This window comes from Dermacentor silvarum, chromosome 8, assembly GCF_013339745.2.
Source record: "Dermacentor silvarum isolate Dsil-2018 chromosome 8, BIME_Dsil_1.4, whole genome shotgun sequence".
In the NCBI taxonomy this organism is placed as follows: Eukaryota; Metazoa; Arthropoda; class Arachnida; order Ixodida; family Ixodidae; genus Dermacentor; species Dermacentor silvarum.
In genome coordinates, this window is record NC_051161.1 from 123,743,147 (window position 1) to 123,767,489 (window position 24,343).

The 24,343-nt window shown below is 46.5% G+C and overlaps 1 long non-coding RNA gene across 1 annotated transcript; it reads left to right on the plus strand.

Moving 5' to 3' along the window:
* Positions 1-17,501: 17,501 nt before the first annotated feature.
* LOC125947604 (uncharacterized) lies at positions 17,502-19,468 on the plus strand. Its single transcript, XR_007468432.1, has 3 exons — positions 17,502-17,599; positions 18,538-18,679; positions 19,177-19,468. It is a non-coding gene; the product is annotated as an uncharacterized LOC125947604 (long non-coding RNA).
* Positions 19,469-24,343: the final 4,875 nt, after the last annotated feature.

Below are 24,343 nucleotides of genomic sequence, written 5' to 3' on the forward strand. Positions count from 1 at the left end.
TGAACAAACGTAAACAAGTGCTTCAGTGGAATGAAGAGGCCACCGACGCTTTCGCAAGAGTCAAGTCGGCCCTCGCCGACGCCACGCTGCTTAGACACCCAAAGCCAGACGAGCCCACTGCCATCATGACCGACGCTTGAAACACAGCCGTTGGTGCCGTTCTGCAGCAATTCATCGACAATGCGTGGCATCCAGTCGCTTTTTTCTCCAAGAAACTGAAGCCTGCGCAGTCCCGCTCCAGCGTTTTCGGCCGTGAATTACTCGCAGTTTACCTGGTTATCAGACATTTTCGCCATATCCTAGAAGGCCGTGCATTTACTGTCTTGACAGACCACAAGCCCCTTGTGCACGCCATGAATCGTTCGGCGTCCTGTTACTCGCCCCACGAGTGTCGACACCTTTCCTACATCTCCGAGTTTACAACAACGTTCCGCCACATCAAGGGCACCGACAACGTTCCAGCCGACGTTCAATGCCGTTTCCACGTTGACATCGGAGCCTTTCATCATCGATGTCGACTTACTCGCCAGTCAACAGCGTGACGACACCGAACTTCGTACACTCTGGAATTCGTCAACGTCCCTGAAATTGGAGGACGTCGTTGTGACTCCAGATGGTACGTCCATCGTCTGCAACACTTCTACAGACACACCTAGACCATACATTCCGGCATCCCTTCGCAGACGTCTATTCGAAACCGTGCACAACCTGTCGCATCCTGGGATACGCGCGACACAAAAGCTTCTTTCCAGTCGTTTCGTTTGGCCTCGGCTAAACGCGCAAGTTCGCGATTGGGTTCGCTGCTGTTTGTCATGTCAGCGCTCCAAGATCCAGCGTCATCCCATTCCGCCTGCCAAGTCTTTTCTTCCACCAGATGCTCGTTTTGACACCGTACACCTGGACATCGTCGGCCCTCTGGCAGCTTCGAAGGGTTACTGCTACCTGCTGACATGCATCGACCGCTATACACGGTGGCCAGAAGCTACACCTATATCTGACATCTCAGCGCTCACTGTTGCCGCAGCTTTCGTGTCTACATGGATTCCAAGGTTCGGCTGCCCATCCACAATAGTCACCGATCGCGGTCGGCAGTTTGACTCGGCACTCTTCAAGGAGCTACTCAAACAACTCGGAACGACACGTTTTTGCACGACTGCTTACCACCCGCAGCCCAATGGACTTGTTGAGCGTTTTCACAGGCATCTCAAGGCATCCCTTATGGCGCATGAATCGCCGGAGAAGTGGGTTCTACATTTGCCTCTCGTTCTACTTGGCATCAGAACCGCATTCAAGAGCGACCTAGGTTGCTCCTGTGCTGAGCTAGTCTACGACACTGACCTACGCCGTCCATGCGATTTCATTGTCGCCACCAGCAAAACACTTTTATTTATGTATTTATTTATTTATTTTACCCTCAGGGCCAATGGCATTACAGAGGGGAGTCGGTAATTGGTTGAACATAAGTTATGCATAACAGCAACAGCAAACAACCAAAAATATGTTAGTATACTTATATAATTTTAGCGGATCACAAACCAGAGTACATCAAATATTATTTCTAATTATTCAAACTAGTTATGTCAACGTACACAGACAGTGTAAACCAAGATGCATAAGGAACATAAATAATCACGAGTGCACAAATCCTGGCAAGAAAAACATTCAAACAATAGTTATAAACAACGGGAAAACAAGAATACTCAAACCGAAATGTCGCGTAAAGTTTCTTTAAAACGGTTAGTATCATTTATGGAGGCAACAGTGGCGGGAAGGTGATTCCAATCATCAGATGTCCGTGGGATGAATGAGTGTAAGAAGGAGTCGGATCTACAAGATGGAATACCAACTTTATGTTGGTGATCGAGCCGGGAAGATATGTAATGTGGTGCCGAAAGAAGCTCGTTTCGTAACACAGGGTGATGATATATCTTATGAAAAGAGAGAGCCGCAAATGTTTACGCCGTGATGCTAAGGATGCTAACTGTAGGTTAGATTTCATTGTGGTGATACTGGCGGTTCGGTTATAATTGGAGAATATGAATCTTGTGGAATTGTTCTGCACCATTTCTACTGAATATGTTAAGTTACTCTGACTAGGATCCCAAACTGAGGCGGCGTATTCAAGTTTAGGCCGGATAAGTGTTTTGTAGAGCATAAGTTTGAGAGACTGCGGCGCACGTGAAAAATTGCGTCGGAGATAACCTAACAATCTGCTAGTGTTGCTTATTACGTGCGCAATATGCGTCTTCCAGGTAAGGTCAGATGAGACGTGAACACCAAGGTATTTATAAGATGATACACAATCCAGTGGGGTGTTATTGATGTGATAGGCTGGTAGGGTGTTGTTACGTCGGGATACTCGCATTGACTTGCATTTGCTTATGTTTAATTCCATGCGCCATGTATTGCACCATGAACTGATAGCATTAAGATCAGATTGAAGAATGGTTGTATCATGGTTACTAGTTACTTCTCGAAATATTACGCAGTCGTCAGCAAAGAGATGAATATGAGATGTAATACAAGAAGGTAAGTCGTTGCCATCACCTGCCGACTACGTTGCCGAACTGCAAGCTTTCTTCAGCCAGATACGCTCCGCGCCTACACGTTCACAAGAAGCAAGGTCTCTGTACGTTTCCCCCGCACTCACCTCTGTAACCCATGCTTTCGTGCGTAACTGTGCCGTCCGGAAGGCTTTGCAGCCGCACTACTCCGGGCCATATTGAGTTCTCGAGCGTCGTCCGACGACTTTTGTCGAGAACGTCAACAGCCGATCGGACACAATTGCCCTGGAACGTCTCAAACCTGCCTACATTGAAGCACCCGCGCCATCGGCCCCACCAATGTGCGACGCAACCCTGCTGCTTCCATCGACACCGCCTCCGTCCGTGACACCCAAGACCAATGACAAGACACGCCGCGTCACGTGGACTTTTCATCGTTCGTTGAACTTTCCTCCTCTCCAGGGGGGGGGGGGGGGAGCCCTCTGTAGCGGCAGCAGCATCGGCGTCACATGAGAATTACGTAGACGCGCGCGTCTGCACGAGGCACGAGTGGCTGGCATGCACCGGCACAGGCTAGCGTTCCGAGAGAGATTAAAAATGCTACGATAAGAGATCGGGTATCGGTTTTTCCTCTTCCGCGAGAGCCCGCGACCTTACCGGTCTACGTGGTCGCTCGTCGCCACAAGCTAATCAGGTAATCTTACAGTTATTGTATTCAACAATTCTCATTATCTGTAAATCAAGTTGTCCATCTTCATAAGACATCTATCTCTTTATTGAAAAGTCACCTATACCAGTATTGACCCCAGCTCTGTCTCTTAGTTGCTCTTTTTCTACCCGTACTCTAAAGGTCTCGTGTTTATCTGGACCAATGACCAGTTAACGGTCGCACAGGGTTTAAACGTCATAGTTTTTGAAGGTATATAGTTGGCACAGTGCTCGCTGGGTAAACATCTTGGCATACCATTACAGTGTGCCGAGTGGCCTCACGTTTTCTCCAGCTGTCAAATATCTCATCCGGTCATAAATAGTTGCTTCCATGTGTTATGAGTCTGGAAGCGTAGTCCAGGGAGCGTTACGCCGCGCCATTTGCTGCCATTGCGGAAAATGTCATAGCGTTTGAAAAAGTGTTATTGAATTGCGTTCTTTATATTTTTGTTCTATATAACTTCTATCCAAGAGTGCCTTTTCTTTCGGGTAGTCACCTTTCTTATATGCTTTCGAATTTCGTTTTGCACTATTTCGTATCTTTTCCTACGCTCATCTGTTTGGTGTTCGGACTGCAGTACATCATTAAAACAATTATCTATAAAGGAATAAGGCTGAAAACCTTGAGACCTTGGCTGTGTGGTCAGGAGAAGAATAATAAACACCAGAAAACTCGGTTTTATACAAAGCATTCTCCTCTCACGAAACATTTTCAGTCGTGTCGGTAGGTAGCTAGATAGGTTAATACATCTCCTAATTTGGGGCCTCTTCAATATTTTTTAAATATTTGATAATGGAGTTCGTTCCAGAGGTTCCTCAGCGCCATAGCCTCATGCATTTCGCATGAGACAATGACAAGCCTGAGGCACACCTCCCCACGTGAACTTTAGCCCTTGGATAGGGGGCGCAAAAGCCAGGTTCCCAATTTCAACAGATCTAGTTTACATGACGGTATGCGACGGTTTACAAGGCCAGTTCCTGTTGTCTTCCCTAAATACCATCTACTAGGCGGCACCTGCGGTTGAAAGGATGTCTCTTGTCTGCCGCAAACACCGTGAGTGGCGCTGGCTAGCACTTCCATGGCTACGTCTAGTACTCACAAAAATACGAAGGAAAGCAGAGGTGAAGACATCCACCGCGGCAGCGCAAGGTTAAAACAATGACGGGTAATTTTAAAACTGTAGTTTTCAAATTTACTCGTCATTAAAAGTAATTGTGAAAGTGTAGCTTTCAAAATTTCCCGCATTTGCGGGAAAGTATAATTTTGTTAAAATCGTTTTTCATTAAATTTTGTTCTTATTTCAACATTTCAATTACGCAGAACTGTCAATATCCCCTATGCTTTAACTGGTTACATATACTTACGTCATGTGGTTGTAACTACGTGCAGAAAAAGGTACTCCCGAAATTTTCAAGTAGGAATCACTCAGTGTTATTTGGATTCATCTAGCTTTAGTGTCCTTTTACATAGTCGTTTTGTCGAACATCATAGACCAGAAACATTCATATCGCCCTTTGGTACTGTTGCCCATGCGTGCGAAGCAAGACGACTAATTTCTTGTATGAAGGATTCAGATGCATAAAGATGTGAGAGTGTCAATACCGTGCCCTTACCAACTGGCTGTGGGTCCGGGTGACGTAAAACAAAACATTCATCTTTGGCAAACAAAACTGGGTATGTTCCATTGAACAAAAATTCGTCCTCTTCTGTTAGTCCTAGAAATAAATGCTGTGGTTAGACCATTCCTTCAGCTTTCAGGACAGAATTTCAGGGGCAAATTTTTTTTAGTTCATGTGCCAGAAGGATGAACAAAAATATTACCGCTCCCAATCGCATCAGATATTTTGACTGCTTCTAGCTTCTTACAAAGAATGCGGCTTTACATGCGTCTTTTACGCATATCTGAATGACTAGAGAGAAGCACAGGTGAAGACCTCTTGCCTCTAGAGGCATCAATACATTTCAGCACTTCACATCATACCAATGCTCACTTCGATCCTACTCTTTCAGACAGTGCTTGTGCTAATTTGGGCTGTTCTATGTGTCATATGGGCTGTTGCCACTCAAAGCCGCAAGCACACAACGCTGCTGAACGATTTGTTGAACACATTTAACACACCCTGCGTGCGAAGATCCGCTTCCGGAATTGTCAATCAAAAATGAAAGCCCAAAGAGAATTCCACGATGTATGTCTGTTTCTTTATGACTCTGAAGAATCGTAAAAGAAAGAGACATCCTAGAAGAACATTCCCAGGAATCCACCTAGCGGTACCTAGAAATTTCTGTGAATACAGTATGTCTTGGCTGATCCATAGTATGTAATGTGAGGTCTTTCTCGTTTATTATTCCCAGCCTATGTATGCCCATACGCAGCACAGTAGGAAACATCAAAGTTCGCAATCGAGAGTTTATAGTGCTTTGACATCAAAGCCAAACCACACATTCCTGAGATGTGACATTCAGCCAAAGAGCTGCTTGTCGCTGATTCCCTTTGTAAAGAAGCAATTATCATTTGAAAAGGAATTTGTCGTTTTTTCTCATATTGGTCATTGTTATACGAAACTCCCCCTTATGTGGCTCCGGAGATGTAACCCAATCCGATTATGCTGCTGAATGCATGCCATAGTTCCATGAATTTGAAATTTTAATTTGGATCCGTTCGTGTTCATTTGAATTCAGGGTGCACGGACTGGTGGTATTTCGTGTATATAAGGAATAATGCAATGATATTGCGCTTTACTAGTATGGTTCTCAGCATAACTTGAGCAAACTGGCATCCAGTCAATCGCTTGGAATACTGCTGTGCAACATGGTGTGCTGAACGCATTACTTTCCACGGGTTCATGACGCTTGCGTCTCAAGTAGTTGGTAAGTTAGCAAGCTTCGCAGATGACATGCATTTTCTCCTAGTCATGGTGACGATATATTGTCATGTAGCCCTCTAATCACTTTCTTCTTCGGAATGAAATAAAAATTCACCAGCCCTACCCCGGTCGAGGAAATGGGGTAAGCGAAGCTTGTCGTTTGTGTATCTCAAACTGACCTTTTATTACCTCCTAACTCGCTGTCTTAGTGGTGGCGTGGAGCAGAGGTAGAACACATGGCTTCTAATCGGAAGGTCGTAACTTCGGATCCTCCTCCAATCCACTACATTTGCAGGCATGGAGTGGCGCCTGACATCGGCAAAATAATCGCCGAGAGCTAGTGAGGCATACTATTCCAGGTGCAACCAAATTAGGAAGGCCCATTAAGCTTCAACAAAATCACTTCCTCACCATAACATTAATTGTCCTCCCTGGTGCAGTATTCGGCAACAATCTGCCTCATGACTCCTACAATTAACCCATGGCCCACAGTGCCCAGCGGCTGCGGAGCACCTGACCAAGGCGGCTGTCAGACATGCAGCGCTGCAGAGGGTGCACAGAATCTCTGGGTCCGGACAGGCCGCCACTGTAAATTGAACCTGGCATTGTTCAACACGCGCACCCTATCGAGTGAGGCTAGCTTAGCAGAGCTATTTGAAGAATTATCAGGTATTGTCTGGGATATTATTAGCCTTAGTGAGGTTAGAAGAACTGGTGAGGCTTATACAGGGCTGACCAACGGCCACGTCCTTTGCTACAGAGGTCTTCCAGATAAGAGAGAATACGGAGTAGGATTTCTAGTTCATGAGGACATACCGGGCAAGATCCATAAATTCTACAACATTAATGATAGGGTAGCAGTCGTCGTAATAAAGCTGAATAGGAGGTATAAAATGGAGGTAGTACAAGTCTACGCTCCAACCTCCAGTCACGATGACTAAGAAATACAACAGTTTTATGAAATTGTTGAATCAGCAATGACAAAGGTACAAACTCAATATAATGTAGTCATGGGCGACTTTACAGGAACATTGTCGACTTTGAATTCTAGAAGGCTATGGTGAGTGGGGAGAGTCAGCAGAGGATTTGCAGGGGACGAAGGAATTGCAGCTTCACCTCCATAAGCTGCACTGTCTAGTTTTCCGGCGGCGAGCGTCCAGAGAAGGACGGCGAGGAAAAGCGGCGAGGCTGCGGAGAGCGGGATTGGCGGCGTTGCGGCGATGGGGAGCGGGAGAAGTGGCCAACAGGAGCAGTGGCGTCAGAGGGAAGAGGCTCGCGGGAGGACGATGAGTAGTAAGTAGGGGAACCAGCGGCTGGACGTCTAAAAGGAGTAGAGTGCATGGAGGTCTGGCGAGATCCGTAGGTCCAACGGCGACGGCAATAACGAGCAATGTGCCCCGCCTGATAACAGTAGAAGCAGATGGGCTGATCGTCGGGCGTTCTCCATTCCGCAGGATTGCGGAAGGAGACAGGAGAGGTGTAGGATCGTCGAGCAGGTCCAGAGGAATAAGGCTGAGCGTCAGGACGAGTCAATGGGCACGCCGATGGAAGGCCGAGATTGGCAAACTCCTGCCTTACTACAGCTTGAATGAGGGACACTGATGGCTGCGTTGGGTCACTGGCGTGGGATGTAAACACGGGTGGTGGAATAGGTGCAGGACAGGCAGCTTCAATCTCGCGACGAATACGCGTAACGTGGTCACAGGTGGGCGGCAGGCGAACGGCATCACACGATGAACTTGCAGCCGTATTGGGCAGCCGGGTGAATCTCTGGGTTATACGGCGGCTCTTGGCATGTTCAAACCGCCGACACTCTTTGATGATTGTGTCGATGGTATCAACGTTGGTATACACGAGCAGGTTAAAGGCATCGTCGGCGATACCTTTGAGCACATGAGAAACCCTCTCAGACTCAGGCATGTGCTCGTCAACCTGGCGGCAAAGAGCAATAACGTCCTGGATGTAAGAGACGTATGACTCGGAGGATGTCTGTGCACGAGTCGCAAGTTCATTCCGCGCAGCATGCTGCCGGCCAGTGCTGTCACCAAAAAGGTCACATATCTTCTCTTTGAAAGAGTCCTAGCTTGTAATGTCCGCCTCGTGCGTCTCGAACCACACCCGTGGTGGGCCATCGAGGTAAAAAAGCCCGTTGGCGAGCATAAGGGTCGGGTCCCACCTGTAGCTGGCGCTGATCCGTTCGTAAAGGTTGAGCCATTTGTCGACGTCAACCCCATCCTGGCCGGAAAAGACGCCTGGATCACGAGCAGGAGGCAGAACGATGTAGGTGGGAGCCACGGGAGGGGCAGCGGGTGAAGAAGTTGTGCCTGCACCGATTGACATGGTCGGAAGCGTGATGAAGCGGCCGTTGCGGAGCTCCGTGATGGAAACAGGGAACTACCCAGCACCTCCACCACAAAGATGTTACGTAAAACGACACGAGGCGGGACTATTTACATTGTATTTATACTACACAGACAAAGTAGCCAAGATGGTGGACAGCCACCAGCACCAGACAGAACCGTCTTCTTTGTCGTCTGCCCCTGGCAGAATGTGTCTCTCGTGGCAATATCATGAGTCTGTTACTAAAAAGGGTCAATTGTTAGCAGGTTAAGTCAAACAAAGCAAGTGTTGCTTCCACTCTTTAATGCGAAGTCTCCTTGCGCAGGCCTCCCGCCTAAGATGTGCTGGGTACCCCGAGCTTTTGTTAGTTTCAGTAGCAGAGAAGATATTAAAGAAAATCAAGCTGGGAGACACAGCACCAGCACACTGCGCCGCCTGAGACAACAAGCCAGTCACGGTGCTCCCTTACTTGCACAAGATATCGCACAGCTTGAAGAAGATAGGCAATAAATTTGAAGATGATAAAGTTGTTTTTCTACCCCGGAAAAATTATCAGTGCTCTGCAGGCGTGTGAATGCTCATGCCACACGACGAAATATTTGCACTACAAATCATAGGAAGATATTTGGAGCATGCGCACGGTGTGGTTTACATCATTCCCCTGACTTGCGGAAAGAAATACGTTGGCCAAACAGGCACATGTTTAAATGAGCGATTGAAAGAGCATTTTTACCAGTGCCTGTGTTGTGTTCTTCCTTTAGTCGTCTTTTGCGCTGTGTAGACATGTCGATATTGAATCACCAACTCTTTCAAGCTTCCACTTTCCCTCTTCAAATTGAGAGAAATCCTAGACCTCACTAACCTATGGCCACTGCACTTTACCCTACCTAACACTTCTACATCCTGCACTATGCTGGGATCGGCAGAGAGTATGAAATCTATTTCATTTCTTCTTTCTCCATTAGGGCTTTTCTAGGTCCACTTCCTGTTGCTATGCTTCCTGAAGAAGGTATTCATTATTCGGAGCCTATTTCTTTCCGCGAATTCTACCAACATCTCTCCTCTATAGTTACTAGAATCGATGCCGTAGTTGCCAATTGCTTGTTCACTAGCCAGCTTTCCCCCCATTTTTGCACTGAAGTCGCCCATGACTAGAGTATACTGAGTGTGCACCTTTCTCATCGCTAATTCACCATCTTCATAAAACTTCTCTTTCTTCATCATCGTGACTGGAGGTTGGGGCGTAGTATTGTACTACCTTATTTTATACCTCCCATTCAGCTTTAATACGACGACTTCTACCCTCTCATTAATGCTGTAGAATTCATCAATGTTGCCCGCTATGCCCTTAGGGATTAGAAATCCTACCCCGTATTCTCTTTTTTGGAAGACCTCTGTAGCAAAGGACATGGCCTTTAGTCAGCACTGTATAGCCTCACCAGTTCTAAGCTCACTAAGGCCAATAATATTGCAGGAAATGTCTGATAATTCCTCAAACAGCCCTGCTAAGCTAGCCCCACTCGAGTGCGTTCGCGTGTTGAACGTAGTGCTCCGCAGCCGCTGGGGACTGAGGGCCATGGGTTAATTGCAGGAGTCATGAGGGAGGTAGTGGCCGAATACTTCACCAGGGAGGCCAATTCATGTTCTGGTGAGGGAGTGCCTTTGTTGAAGCTTAGCGAGCCTCCCTAATTGCGTTGCACCTAGACTAGTATAGCCCCACTGGCTCTCAGCAATTTTTTTGCTGGTGTCAGGTGCCACTCCAAGCCTGAAAATGTAGTGGACTGGAGGAGGATTTGAACCCACGACCTTCGGATTCGAAGCCCGGTGTTCTACCTCTGCTCCACGCCATCACATAAATATAAAGTCCCCCTTTTATTTCAAAGCTGCCAGGCCCCCATGGATGATGCAATTCAGCAAGGCCATCGAAGAGACCGAAAACAAAAGGCACTATAAAAAAAGGCTACTGGTGTTGACATACCTGACAAAGCCTGTTGTCCAAAAAATCCAGCCATGTTACCCAGATCCTTGAAACAGTTGTTTTAGACACACCAAACCTGTTAGCAAAACATGAATTTGCAAAATATGCACATCAGTAATTTGCTGTTGCTAGAACAAGATCATAAGTGAACAGAGCAAGCTACTGTTGAAGTTGTCAAGATTTCATGGCACAACATGCTTTAAAAAATTCAGTATCCTAGGCAGGCACTGTAATGAAAGTACTGCATACCATGTGCAGAGCTTTTAAAGACCATGCGAGTAAATAGCACGCTCCATTCCATGCACGTAATGTCTAACAAAAGCAGCTAGTTTTGAGGTACGAGAAGCGCCAGTTGAAGCAGAGAAGTTGTGCTAAACTTGCTAAATTTTCTCTTAACGTAAATATACGCTGAACGGCATTCAGCATCTCTGGGTAGAGTATAGGCACTGACTTTGAGACATCATCACGAGCCTCATGGACTGCTAGGATCTACAGGGATGAAACAGTTAACTAAAGCATCAACGGTATTACATTGCGGAAACCAAGCGCTTTACCTACGGCACTCATTGGCCATGCGACCGTTACACCATTAAAATTTCCATCACATTTACTTTATAGCTGCCAGGATAATGCACTTTCAGCTACAAATTGTTTTTGTATTTTGATTTCACTGCACAGCGCTATGCTTGTAAGCAGATTTTCATCACAAAGTGTTTTTAGGAATGTATTTTTTCATAACAGATTCGGTGTTAAAAGTGATTCCCTTTTTGGACATTTTTACTCGAGAACCAAAGTGTCCGTAGAATGAGGTGCTACTACACGATGAGTAGGTGCATATACTTGAGCAGTGCTTTGGATGAAACAGGTATTAAGTTGCACATTTTTCTTGAAGTGTTCCGAGAATGCAACATGCATGCTGAGATGCGAATATAAATGAAAGTGACGTTATCGTAACAGGCTGTGCACTGGAAACAAGACAGGTCCGCATAATGATGTGAACCATTAAGGCCTGTTGGGTTCTGCTTATTTTAGTCCACACAGTAGATTCGTAGATGTTATGCATAGAATGTCCTTGTTTCCACGCCAATAAATCCACGCCACTAAATCTTTCTACGCCAATAAATCTGTTGCCACGCCAATAAAATGGCGTGGAAACAGATTTACATGAGTCACTCCTATTAACTTCTTAGATGTTAGGTAGAAATAACTATTGGTGCAAAAAAAAGTATTTCAAGCTTTGAACGTTGACAGCATACCTGTATGCAAGGTCAAGGTCATCAAGACCAAGCTTCAGTCTCATCAAGACGAGCACGAGCCAGGTCTTTAAAGGCAGGATGAAGTTTCTGTCTTCACTGTCCGTTTCTGTCATCTGCCAGAAGCACAGCCTTTAGGCATCTGGTTCTAGAAGGGACCAAAAAGTGTCCAAGCGCTTGCTAGATGTGAATTCGGTGTAATACCGCAGCTTTTTCTCATCTTTTACAAGGGCCTCATATGTGATATCCATGTTCTGTGCAGCATCAGTCTTGCAACGTCTAACTTTTTCTTGTGTTGCTGGTGACTCAAGCCTTAAGCACCTACATGTTCTTCTGCTGAAGATGGTCACACAGGTTTTTTGTTTCAGCTGGTGGTTAAGCTCTGCCACTATCGCATTTTCTGGTTCAGCTTGTTCCAGGAGTTCAGTTATGACGTGCTTTTGTTAAGCAACTTGCTGGACAAGCTCATCATAACTTAACTGTTGGCTGATGTGTGCATGGTCCAGGTGTAGATGTGCTTCCTTCTGCAAAGGATGATCGCTGTCGCTGCTAGCGATGGCAGAGACCTCTTGCTCATGTCCGGGTGGCACAGTTGAGCTCCCGAGAACTTCAGGCTGGCAGGTGAAAATGAAGAAACAAAGCCATGTGTTTCAGTCATTATAACACTATTGATTTATTTATTCACAATACACTCAGGGCCCAAGGGAATTACAGAGGGGAGTTGGTTTTGATTACAAAAATTTGAACATAAACAGCAGTAAATGTACACATTATTCCAAATATAAAAGAGGCTCACAAATGAAGAAAAAAAAAGCTTAGAACAAGACACTGAAAAAAAAACGCAAATAACGCAGAGCACAAGCAAGGATGAACTGGATAGCATAGATGGCATATAGACAACACCTGAAAACAGGACTGGAAAAGGAACGACAAGAGTAATCGCACTCAAGAAGCAGTAGCATGTGCCCACAAAACAAGAAAAACAGTAGAAAAAAGATTGGTTGAATCAGGAAATGAACTAAAAAAGGGGGGGGGGAGGATTGAAAATGCGACACTTGTGTTGAAGATAACAGCACATTAGTAAAACCAGATTTAAACTCAGAATGATCAGCCATTTCAACAGTGCAGCAGCATGTGAGGATTTGTATACTACATTTTTTATTAATACTTCACACGAGTAAGTTTACCAAGCATCATCACTTGTTTTTTCAGGCACTAGCACAACCCTTACGTAGCTGCCGCTTGTGTTAAGCCCTACCATAAAAAGAAATAATGATGTATATGTAAGCATAACATGCTTTTTGTCTGTATTACTTCTGCTTATATTACTTTTGTTCTTCTCAACGGTCGCCTCTTCTCCACCTTTTGCTGTCTCAAGGAGAATATTGTGGGCACACGGTTCATGTAAGTCTTTTTCCCTCCTTCGAAGTGGGCACTGCAAACTCTGTGTCGTGTGGTTGGAGTAAACTTCGAGAACCTAGGTAGAGAGAGTACCAGGATTGATGCTATGACACACTGAACTTGGCCAGGATAGCAATAGTGTACTTTCCACATTTTCGTATGTACAGGCTGGATACTTCCATTGTGAGACAACAGTAAACTTTATCTTGATTAGCGTACATAAGGTTCCATCAGTATGGTGCAAGTGATAAATTTTTTTCGGGTTTATTCGACAACGCTATAGACGCCAAAAATCTACAGCTGTTGCAGGCACTTAGTTGCAAAGGTGCACCGAAATCGGCCGCGAGCATGCGCCAGATAACTACTTCCCGGAATGTAGGGGCGAGGCTCCGGATGCCGCGAGGATAATCCGTGAAAGCTCATCCGACCTTTGGCCCAACGAGTTATGGCTGAGCTGTTGCCAACGGTTCCGTGAAGCATGTTACGTCGATTAAAAAAGTAGCGTCTTGAGGGTCGTCCCCTCTTCGTTTGATCACGCAAGCCCGTGGCTGTGCTCTTCGAAGTGCCAGTGCATCTGACAAGGCCGCGCGTCGAGATAAAGTGGCGTCGGCGTATAGGGACTTGTATCTGGTGCTTCTCGTAATGCGCCTCTGCGCTTCGATGTGCGGCTACGACTGAAGCACTGGCACTCCGAAGAGCACGACCATGCGCTCGCGTGTTCAAACTAAAGGTGGACGACCGTGTGCAGTAGTACTACTACAAAATCCTGGTCAGAGAGCTCACCATCAATTTATGCATGCATGCTTCCTACTTGCGTTGTAAAGGACACCACGTAAGCTACGTACGGGGTGCTGTACCCACACAGCATGAACACCTAAAGGACCTCATATAGACATACATCACTACAACTTGTAATGAAAGTATGCAGCGATAAGAAAAAAAAACACCGCATATCCACGGGGTGAATGATGATGAGTGGGCGAAGCTCCGGGGGGAATCATCGGTAAACCATGAATCTTCCGTGTAATTCGCCCAGTCTCGCCGCACTAAATCGAACGATTGACTTCCACCAATGACACGCGCCATATGTGACGTCATTCCTTTTTTATAACAGCACCCTTCATTATAATTGCACCATCTCCCGCTTAAGGGGACGCTAGCACAAACGCGTTAGAAACGTGCAGTACTCTCTAGTAAGGGGGAGAGGCCACAGCGTCTTACGAAGCCGTTTACACATGCCAGAACGTGCACCGCGTTTGCCGACGCCATCACATGACTGCTGAGAGAGTATAACCTCCGCATTCATAAACGCTCCTCGACTTGAACTTGACTTGCCACCGCCTTCAACGCGTTTCGAGCGCGCTGCCCAAGGCGGTGGCAAGTCAAGTTTAAGTCGAGGAGCGTTTATGAATACGGGGGTAAGGCGGAGAGGCCACAGCGTCTTACACCAGCTTCTTACACGGGCCGTAACGCGCTAGCATAAACGCGTTAGAAACGCGCAGTCTTTCGTTAATGTTGGGTATTTATTGTCATCGTGGTGCGTGCGTCCATGTGCGCTTCGTGGCGTAGTGGCTAGCGCCGCGCGTTCGGAAGCGAGGGGTCCCTGGTTCGATTCCGCGCTACGGACAACCTTTCGGAATTTTTTTTAGGGGCGAAGCTCCTTATAGCGGCACCCGTTCGTCCCCGTCGTCGTCGTAGTAGTAGTAGTAGTAGTGTGTAACCAGTCTAAGAAAAATGAGAAAAAAAATTCCGAAGTTGTGTCCGTAGCGCGGAATCGAACCAGGGACCCCTCTCTGCCGAGCGCGCGGCGTTAGCCCACTACGCCACGAAGCGGACATGGACACACGCACCACGATGGCAATAAATACCCAACAATAACGAAAGGCCGCGTTTCTAGCGCGCTTCTAACGCGTTTGTGCTAGCGCGTTACGGCCCGTGTAAGAAGCTGGTGTAAGACGCTGTGGCCTCTCCGCCTTACCTTCAACGCGTTTCGAACGCGCTGCCCAAAGCGGTGGCAAGTCAAGTTCAAGTCGAGGAGCGTTTATGAATACGGGGTGTATACTCTCTCGGCAGTCATGTGATGGCGTCGGCAAACGCGGTGCACGTTCCGGCATGTGTAAATGGCTGCGTAAGACGCTGTGGCCGCTCCCCCTTACTAGAGAGTACTGCACGTTTCTAACGCGTTTGTGCTAGCGTCCCCTTAAGCGGGAGATCCGATGATTCCCTCCGGAGCTTCGCCCACTCATCATCATTCACCCCGTGGATATGCTGTGAATTTTTTTTTTCATAAAAGTAGACGTGGCTACCTACTACGACGACTACTACTACTACTACTACATACTACAGAGGAGGGACAGACCCACACCCTAAGGAGCTTCGGCCCTAAAAGGCGGGAAGCGGGGCTACACAGCAACAAAATGCCCGGCGTTAATACCCACTGTACGGGCGGCGGCTCACCTATTCGGGATAGGGTATACGTAATGCGCAAATATTCTTTGGCGTATTCAGCAACCATATGGTTTTATATTCCGAGACAAGGGGCCACCGTAATGCACCTATTTACTAGAGAAACAGCGTTATACGTGGCAAAAGAGCGGTCTTATCTGCCGTTCCGCCCGGCCCTGGTAATCCGTTGGATCCAAGTCTCTCGAAGCTTTCGCTCTTTATGAAACACGTAGAATCCGAAGCCTTTGTCCCTTGTGCTGTTGTAGCACCCAGGAACGCAGCAGGTGAATTCTCCCATCGCACTATAGCTCCACACGAATCAAAAATTGCCAAAAATCGTCCGACGCACAGGCACTGCGGGCGGCTGGAGCGGCCGGATGATACAAGTACCAGCATGCACCGCGGCAGCGGCGGCGTCGTGAAACTGGCCGGTAGGATCGGTCTATTGAGCTTCGTGCCGCGAAAACACGGGGAGGGTAGACTCTGCTCCCGCCGCAGATGGCTTTCAAGACACAGCCGCGCGGGCGGGCGCTAGCGGCTCAGAACGCCCCCCTATCCCCGGGGCCGCGCAGCCGCAGTAAAGCGTGGCCACTCCACCTGCCCACCCTCCCCACGGAGACTTCCGGTCCGGCGGGAGCGCGCGGCCCCAGTGAAGCGCGGCCCCTCCACCTCTTAACCCTCCCTCCGGAGCGCTGCGCGTGACTAAAGTGACCTATAGAATAATGGGGGAGTGTCCAAAGCGCCAAGGGTGCGACTGTTTTCACAACAAATCCGTATAGCGGCGGGGCCTCGCCCCGATGGCGTATCACCATTTTCTTTTTTTCCCTCTCTGTTTAGCGGCGCGGTCGGTGCGGCATAGAGTTAATATAACTGACTCTAGAGGCAAAGCTGGGCCGAAAAAGGGGGGACCGCTAGGGCGCTGCCATCTTGTCGGCGCCATCTTGTAACTCGTCAATGTGGCCAACGCAATTATATTTGAGAGATGAAAACAAGTATAGGTCGCCTTATGCTGTGTCAAAAAACGAATACCTGATGGTGACGTGTGAATATTAGGCTTACAGGAAGCACTTGCTAACGTAATTTATGCAATTCACGATGTACTCATTCATTCAATAACGCGAGTTTGGGTTTTGGATATTTTTTATTTGTGTTTTCGGATGCGTGGTAGTTCCGTTATGGGTGTTCTGTGGTTTCGTTTGGTATAGTTTAGCTCTGACATGTGATCGCGCGACGACATCGGTTGACGCGGTGGCACCTTCGTGCCTTTTGTGCAAGACTAAAGCTCCAAAGGGCTCTGACATTTCCCTTCACACGTAAGTATAAACGTCTCTGACTTGTTCAGAACATCACGCGAGTAGACAGCTTTCGTGATTCATCGCAATCGTTCGAGAAGCATCACAGTACAGCATTTTTTTATGTATTGCTCGTCAAGTGACACTTGCGACAGCAAACAGGGAAGCCTTACCAGCTATTCGGTATTTTCGCTAGTGCGTGACCGTGGAAAACCATATACCGCCGGAAATTTTAACAGGATCATCCTTGGGTTGCGTAAATGCCAGCTGCACGGCCAGCACCTCCCACACCCACGTGCACACGGCTACAGTGTCGGCTGCACACACACTACAAGCTATAGGTTGCCAGATTAAAACTGATTACTATGGCTAAGTCTAGCAAGCGTTTTAGGAGCTGGCAACATCAGCGTATCATAATGGCGGCGCTCTTGCGGTGACCGATTTCAGTGCATGGGCCCTATGGGCAGCTTGTCCTCTAGAGTCAGTATATTAACTCTATGGTGTGCGGCGCCTCAGTTCGGATCAGTTTAAATCAGCTCATTCCACGTGAGGGAGAACTTGGCGCGCGTATCATATTCGCGGCGTGCGTCGCTTTGTTTCGCTTGTGAAAGCGCGGAATGCAAATGAGCGAGCCTCCTCACCGACAGAAGGTGATCGAAAAGTACCTCCAAGGGTGTACATCATCATGAAGACGGTACTCCCATGGCTACCTGAAGTCAGATGATGAGCTTAAGCTTTTTGAGAGGTCCTTGGCTGCCGTCAACGAGAGGTATGCTGTGCGGACATCAAGAGACCCGAACAAGCCGTCTTAATGTAAGCATATATCGACTGCTTCTTAATGTTTCGCTCTGCGCGTAATTTATCATTGAAAAACGCAGTAGTAATTGTAACCAGGGACTCAACCCGGCAGAACAACTTGTTTTAGTTGCGGTTAGTGCGCAACGCTAGACAATTGATTTGTCTTGATTCGCCTTTTTGAAGATCGGGTTATCATTGTTTTGGTTACTGGTTCAGAGTTCCCCTGGCACCGATTTATTTCGGTTTGAGTGGGGCATTGCTCTGGTTACCGCGATGACACGATCCGCAGAAATTTTGATTAACGTAAAAATAAATGAACTGTTACTTTTCGGTTTCAGTCATGATTAGAACCGCGCATGCAAGCTAATTGTGACTTTAAGAAATGAGAAAGTCTGCCCCTGTGCTATTTACATATTTGCTTTGAATTCAAGACAGAGCTGCACTTGGGCGTTTGCTTTGCATGCATTTGCGCTTTTTTTTTTTTTGAACATTCAAAAAAGCAGTCGTGGGCAACACGAGGCACTATTTGCGGTGGGGCTGTACTCCGTGTCGTGACACGGCCGTGTGTGCCATCCGTGGTCCTGCTAGAAATGTGAATTGGACGTCTGGAGCGAGGCATAGGCCTGATGATGAACTCTCTATATGAGCTTAAGCATCAGCGTCGATCTTTTTGTCGTGTGATATTAAAATGCCAAGGCCCAACCGAACTGTAGCATGTTGGTGCTGCTTTTAAGTTGTTACTTTTTAAAACCACACAAAAAAGTCTGGGTAATTAATAATAATTATTATTATTATTCTGGCTGAGGAGAGCCAGAATTTGTTGCCAGAAGCATGCGGATCTTAATGTTTCTTTGCTGCCCATTAAACAAAAACTAAAGCTAGATTCGATATTGCCCTCTGCCATGCATAAAACTAGGCGCCGTCATTACATCGTCTTTATTGTTTATTTTCAGCCAATGTCGTCTTCTCCATGATCCACTCCGGGTGCAGAATCTCTCTGGACAATGTACCGGTTCCAGTTGTCAAAGAAACCGTCAAAGTTTCCATATTTGGAACGGAATACTACAAGAAGACTCCAGCGAAAAAAAAAAACAGGTATGCTACATGGTGATGCACTTGCTAACGTTTCAGTCTCATGCAGATATTCAGCAGCGTTCCAACTCAAAGATTGTGTGCAAGCAGTGAAAAGAGGATACTTTGCGACAGCTGTTTTTAACTTATTTTCCCTTATACAATGCCCCTTTCAGGGCCCTTGGGTTCCTAATAAATGAATTGATTTAGGAAAAGCCCCTTATGGCTGTGTACCAGGCACATACCCGGTGGTTAGAGTGCCCCCCTCCCCCAAGAAATCTTCAGTTTAGCTGGGAGGTCCTCTACCGCCTCCCACATGTGGCGTTTTCCCGTGCCCCTCCCCCCAATAGAGTAGTTGCGAGCCAAACAAAATCCTGGCTACATGCCTGGTGTGAACTATGGAAGGACGTCACTGTTCTTCTTTGTACTTACCAAAGTCACATAATGTTACAGTTGACCTGTGTGTCTTTTAACATGTATGTAAAAACACGAGAAATAAATATTCTTTATTTCATTTGCAGGATTCAAGCACCACTGACTGGCCAAAGTAGGTGCACGAGAAAAAGTGAATGAACCTCCAAGGCACAATAAAGAGGGTTCACGAGACTTTTTCCCTTTTCGTGGAACGGCTAAGTAGTCTGCACCATACTAACGACTGAAGCACCATACATCAGGTCGCATGTTTTGGTTACATGATGGGCAAAAACTAGGCAGCTCAACATTGGCTGTTTCTAGTTCCACGATACTAAAAGTACATGTTGAGACTAATTTAAAAATACTAGGTGATAAATGCTAAGTTTAGACAATCGCCTATTCTATTGTTAAAAGGAAAGTATAAAAGTAAGCACTTTCATGGAAGTGCAGAAGGGATGCAACTTTACAAACAGTTTTACACACATACATTGAAAGCACCAGCCTAAAAGCTTATTTTTATAGAATCTATGAACTGAAAGTGTCACAGACACGAAACATTAAGGCAGTATTTCTACACATACACAGCGGTTGGCAATGTCGCAATTACATGACTATAATGGATTCTAGTATAAAACATGCATATTAATCTTAAAAGCTCTAAAGATTGTAAAAAAATATTTGCACATATTTACAGATGTCCAAACACTCTGTTTAAGCCAAAGTTATGCATGGTAAAAGTTGAATTTTGTAAAGTTTGCAATTTGTTAAAAAAAGGAAACAAACACAGAGTGGCAATTTCCCCTGATCCTTTCCTAGCAGTCCGAGCCAAAGCTCCTGTGAAAAGTCAACGAATCAATGGCAGAGTGACAGCACACTATACGCGCCTCCTCTTTGGAAGAGGCTTCAGAGACGAGCATCCCTTTGTCGTTGAGCCCCGAATGTGAAGGCCAGAACATTGTGGCACAGATTCAGCCAACTCACGGAAGGCGACTTCCAATAAGCCGCTAGCCTCCAACAGTGTTTGAATGTCATGGCAGCAGTAAAGGAGGCAACTGAACTTTTAAAGTTCCTTGGTTATACGTTTGCGCAACTCCGACACTGAGGGGACTGCTGTCCCAGGAACCATAGCAACCACAGGCTGTAAAGGCACTTGACAAAAGCTTAGCTCATTGACAAAGGGAATGTCCGGCTCTGATACTGCTGTACCAAGAGCCTGTGAAGAAACTTCAGAAGGGCTGAGCTCATTGACAAGGGAAATCTCAGAACCTGTTTATGATTCTAGACAGCTTCCAAGTGTAATTTGCAGTTGATTGAGGTAACTCTGCGGAAGAGAGTAAAAGCCCCACATGTCGCTGTACTTAAAAACAACACAAAAGTGTTTGCATGGGTACTTGTGCGTTCTAAAGTCAGGGCTGGTACACGATGGCTTGGTGAAGTCGACTGTGTACACATCATCATCACATCTTTCAGAATAAACAGAGAACATGCCTTCAATGGGCAGCTCTTTCATGTCTGTGTGGTTGTATTCCTCTGCATTAACGAGCCGTCTCAGTATATGTTCAACAAACCCGTGAGGTCATTGTGCAGATATGCAGGAATATTTTCAATGTACTGTCTGTACACTGATGAATGTCTGCTTTCTGCCTCATGGAATTTCACTTCTTTGTCGGGAAGGTAGCCATGGACGACAGCTGTGATTAGGGATGTTAACGACCGTTTCCCACTGGCACTTATCACATACTGTGCCTTGAACACCCTGTTTTGGGCCTCAATGTCGTTATTTGTGCTCAAGAGAACATCAAACTCCAGCCTGTAAGACATGACCCACAGCTCCTTTACAGAGAGCCACACTGCTTCGAAGTAACTGCGGTATTTTTAATTTTCCAATACTCCGAGGCAGCAAGGACGTCAAAAAGGCCATGTCAAACTCTTCCTCATTTGAAGCACTGGCGAAGTGTTTCATGAGTCTCAGGGCCTCATCCGGATCGGATATGTTGTTTTCCTTTCTGCGCAGCCCCCTTTGCCATGCCTGTAGTCTATGGAAGCCACAGATGGAGATTTTACTCCCTGGAAACACTTGCTTGATGGCACTTATTTCTGCCCTGCTATAATCTACCATCCAGTACTCTGGGGACCAGTTATCACACCACTGCTTGAAAACGTCTAAAGCCTCAGCGATACAGTGGGCCGTCTCAAACTGTACGATAAACACACCAGCTGGTGTGTATCCCGACGGTGTTTTCAGAACAAGCAAGAAAAGTGGTCAGACATAGTCACTAGTCTTTTATGTTGCATCCAGGCAAACTACTGAGCCTCCATACTTTTTAAACATTTCTCTCATGAATTTTGTCTGGAAGCAGAACAGCAACGTGTCTTCATACTCGCTGGCAATGCTCTCTTACACGTTGTTCGAGTCGCTGCTACTCACGCAGCTGCGTGCTGCATACGGCCGATAGACAATGGAGGATTCCGCTAGCTCACCCCTGATCTTTTCAATAAGGATGCTAGCATTCTTTTGATCAACTGTGCTGAAGCGGTCTTTCTTAAGAAGAGCTTGTATCTGGTTGCTGATATCACGATGTGTTAGGAAAAAGGCCCTGCAGCAGCTATCAGGTTTATCCTTGTTAGCAAGAAGTACGTCGTGCACGTAATAGTGCAGGCACTTTTTCACATCTCATACAGATGTAATTCCTTCTCTCGCCAACATTTGAATTCGCTCAGCAATATTCCTGTCCATGTTTTGGCTAAAGGTTTCCATGTCCTCGAAACCATGGTTACGATGGGAACTGCAGTCGGCAATTCTAATGTATACTCGCTTCTCTTTGGCCACAGCTACTGCTCTGTGTCAAGTGCCTCCTGCAGCTGCTTGGCCTTCTCTGCTTTCCGCCGACCCTCCTTTATATGGCCGCGTGGCTGGGGAAGGTCCACCTAGAAAGTAGGCATTGTCACGTATATTGAGCATACTTTATGGTTTAAAAGAGCGCGACAAGATGAGGAGAAAATGAAGACGAGACAGAAGACAACGCTGAACTAAAACTTTAAATTTATTTCTACTTGTCCATTATATATGCACGTGGGAAATACCAAAATAAACAGAGTGCGAAACATATGTGAAGAAGAAGGCGCGCCTCCGTCCAGCGGCATCGCCAACGCTCACCCGCTCTGCTCGCGCTGTTGGTCGCTGGTGTCTTTTGGAGACGGTGCTCCATGCTGCCTGCCGTTCTTGCAACTCGAAGCGTCCTTGAAGGACAGCGCCAATAAACCTCTTCTCAATTGGTAGAGGTTGCTGGAATTCCCCCGCCGCTTGCACCCTGGAGCTTCGAAACCGAACGCTTCCGCCCATCATGATCGACAACACAGAACCGCCGGCGCCTGCGCCACAGCCCGTCATCTGCACCGGGGTTCCTCGGCAACGTGATCCAAAGGTCTTCAGCGGTACAGATGAAATGGACGTGGAGGACTGATTTACGTCGTATGATCGGGTGAGCGCGCACAAGTGGGGCGATGTCGCGAAGTTGACTAACGTCATATTTTATCTTACTGGCGTTGCCCAACTCTGGTTCCATAACCACAAAGTCGTCTTCCCGACATGGTCAACTTTCAAGACATCTTTCACTCAAGTCTGGTTGATCTGCTGTCCGCAAACTACGTGCTGAACAGCGCTTGGGAGCCCGTGCACAGCACACTGGTGAAAATTTCACTAGCTACATTGAAGACCTCGTCGACCTTTGTAAACCTGTCAACGCCACCATGCCCGAGCTTTTAAAGTTCAGCACATCCTCAAAGGCATCGATGACGGCGCATTCCAGATGCTTTTGGCCAGGAATCCGCGCACCGTTTTTGATGTAGTCACGTTACGCCAGAGCTACGAAGAGTTGAAGAAGCAACGCGTCCTGACTCGGCAGCCTCTGTCGACCGCCGACTCGCTAGTGAGTCTGGTTGCCGTTTCGTTAGTTAGTTATGTAAGGTTTTGTGGCGCAAAAGCAACTAAGGCTATGATGCGCCATGCACAGGTTGAAAATATATAATTTGATAAAAGTGCTTCAAGCAACAAAGATCATTTACTTTAAAATTTGTTTAAGAACCCTGTTTCATCTAAAAAGTTAAAGACATCGTCTAGAGATACAAATGCATTTTCAGCTAGGATCAGGGATGGATGAAGTGGTGTTAGTGTTTTGTAAAGTTCATAAAAATATTTCTGTCTTTTTTCCTCCAACGCCGGACATGTTATTAAAATGTGATTCACAGTTAGGGATTCTTGGCAGTGATCACAAACCGTTTGTTGTTCATTTTTCAATAAAAAGTTATGTGTGAGATGTGTGTGTCCGATGCGAATGCGACATAGAATGACTTCCATGAAACGTTCCTGGTGATACGATGTCTTCCACTCCTGTAGTATGGGTTTTACTATTTGTAGTTTGTTATTTACTTGGCAGCCCCACTCGTGTTGCCACTTTGAGGTGATCGCAGCACGGACCACCCGGACACAGTCCTTGAATGGAAGATTTATTTGTCTAATTTTGTTACAGGCTGTGAGTGCTGCACATTTGTCCGCCTTTTCATTTCCCGGGATTCCCACGTGACTTGGAACCCAACAGAGACGAATTATTTTACCATGCTTTTCACACTTGCCGAGCATTCTCAGGATGCAGCCGAGAAAAGGTTCGCACTCTGATTTTCTATGGAGAGAATTAAGTGAACTAAGGGAATCTGTGTAGACAACCGCTTTTTTATAATCTTCTGTTACTATTTTTTCTAAGGCCATAAGCAGGGCATATACTTCGGCTGTAAAAACTGAAGCAGACTGTGGCAACCTAAGACAATTTTCCCAGTATTCCGATACAACTGCGCTTCCAACATGTTCATTTGTCTTGGAACCGTCAGTGTAAAACTCGGTGTAGTCATTGTATTTATTTTGTAATTCTAAGAAATCTTGCATTATGTGTTCAAGCGGTGTTTCTTTTTTCTTGTGGCATGTTAGGGTAAAATCGCAAAAATGTGCGAAATCATACCACGCGGGCAGTCTATTCGGTGTTCCGGCGACCTTGAGAGCCTCGCTCGGAACATTGTAGTTTTGGCACATATCTTCAAATCGAAGGATAAGTGGTCTCACGCTGTGTGGTTTGTTGGCATAGTGTATTCTGTTTGTAGTGTAGGTAGCAAGAGTGTGGCATATATGATTGGGTAGAGCTGTGATTCTAAGCACGTATGAGATTGTGAGCAAAGCTCTTCGGTGCTCCAAACAGGGTTCGTTACTCTCGGCATACAGGCTTT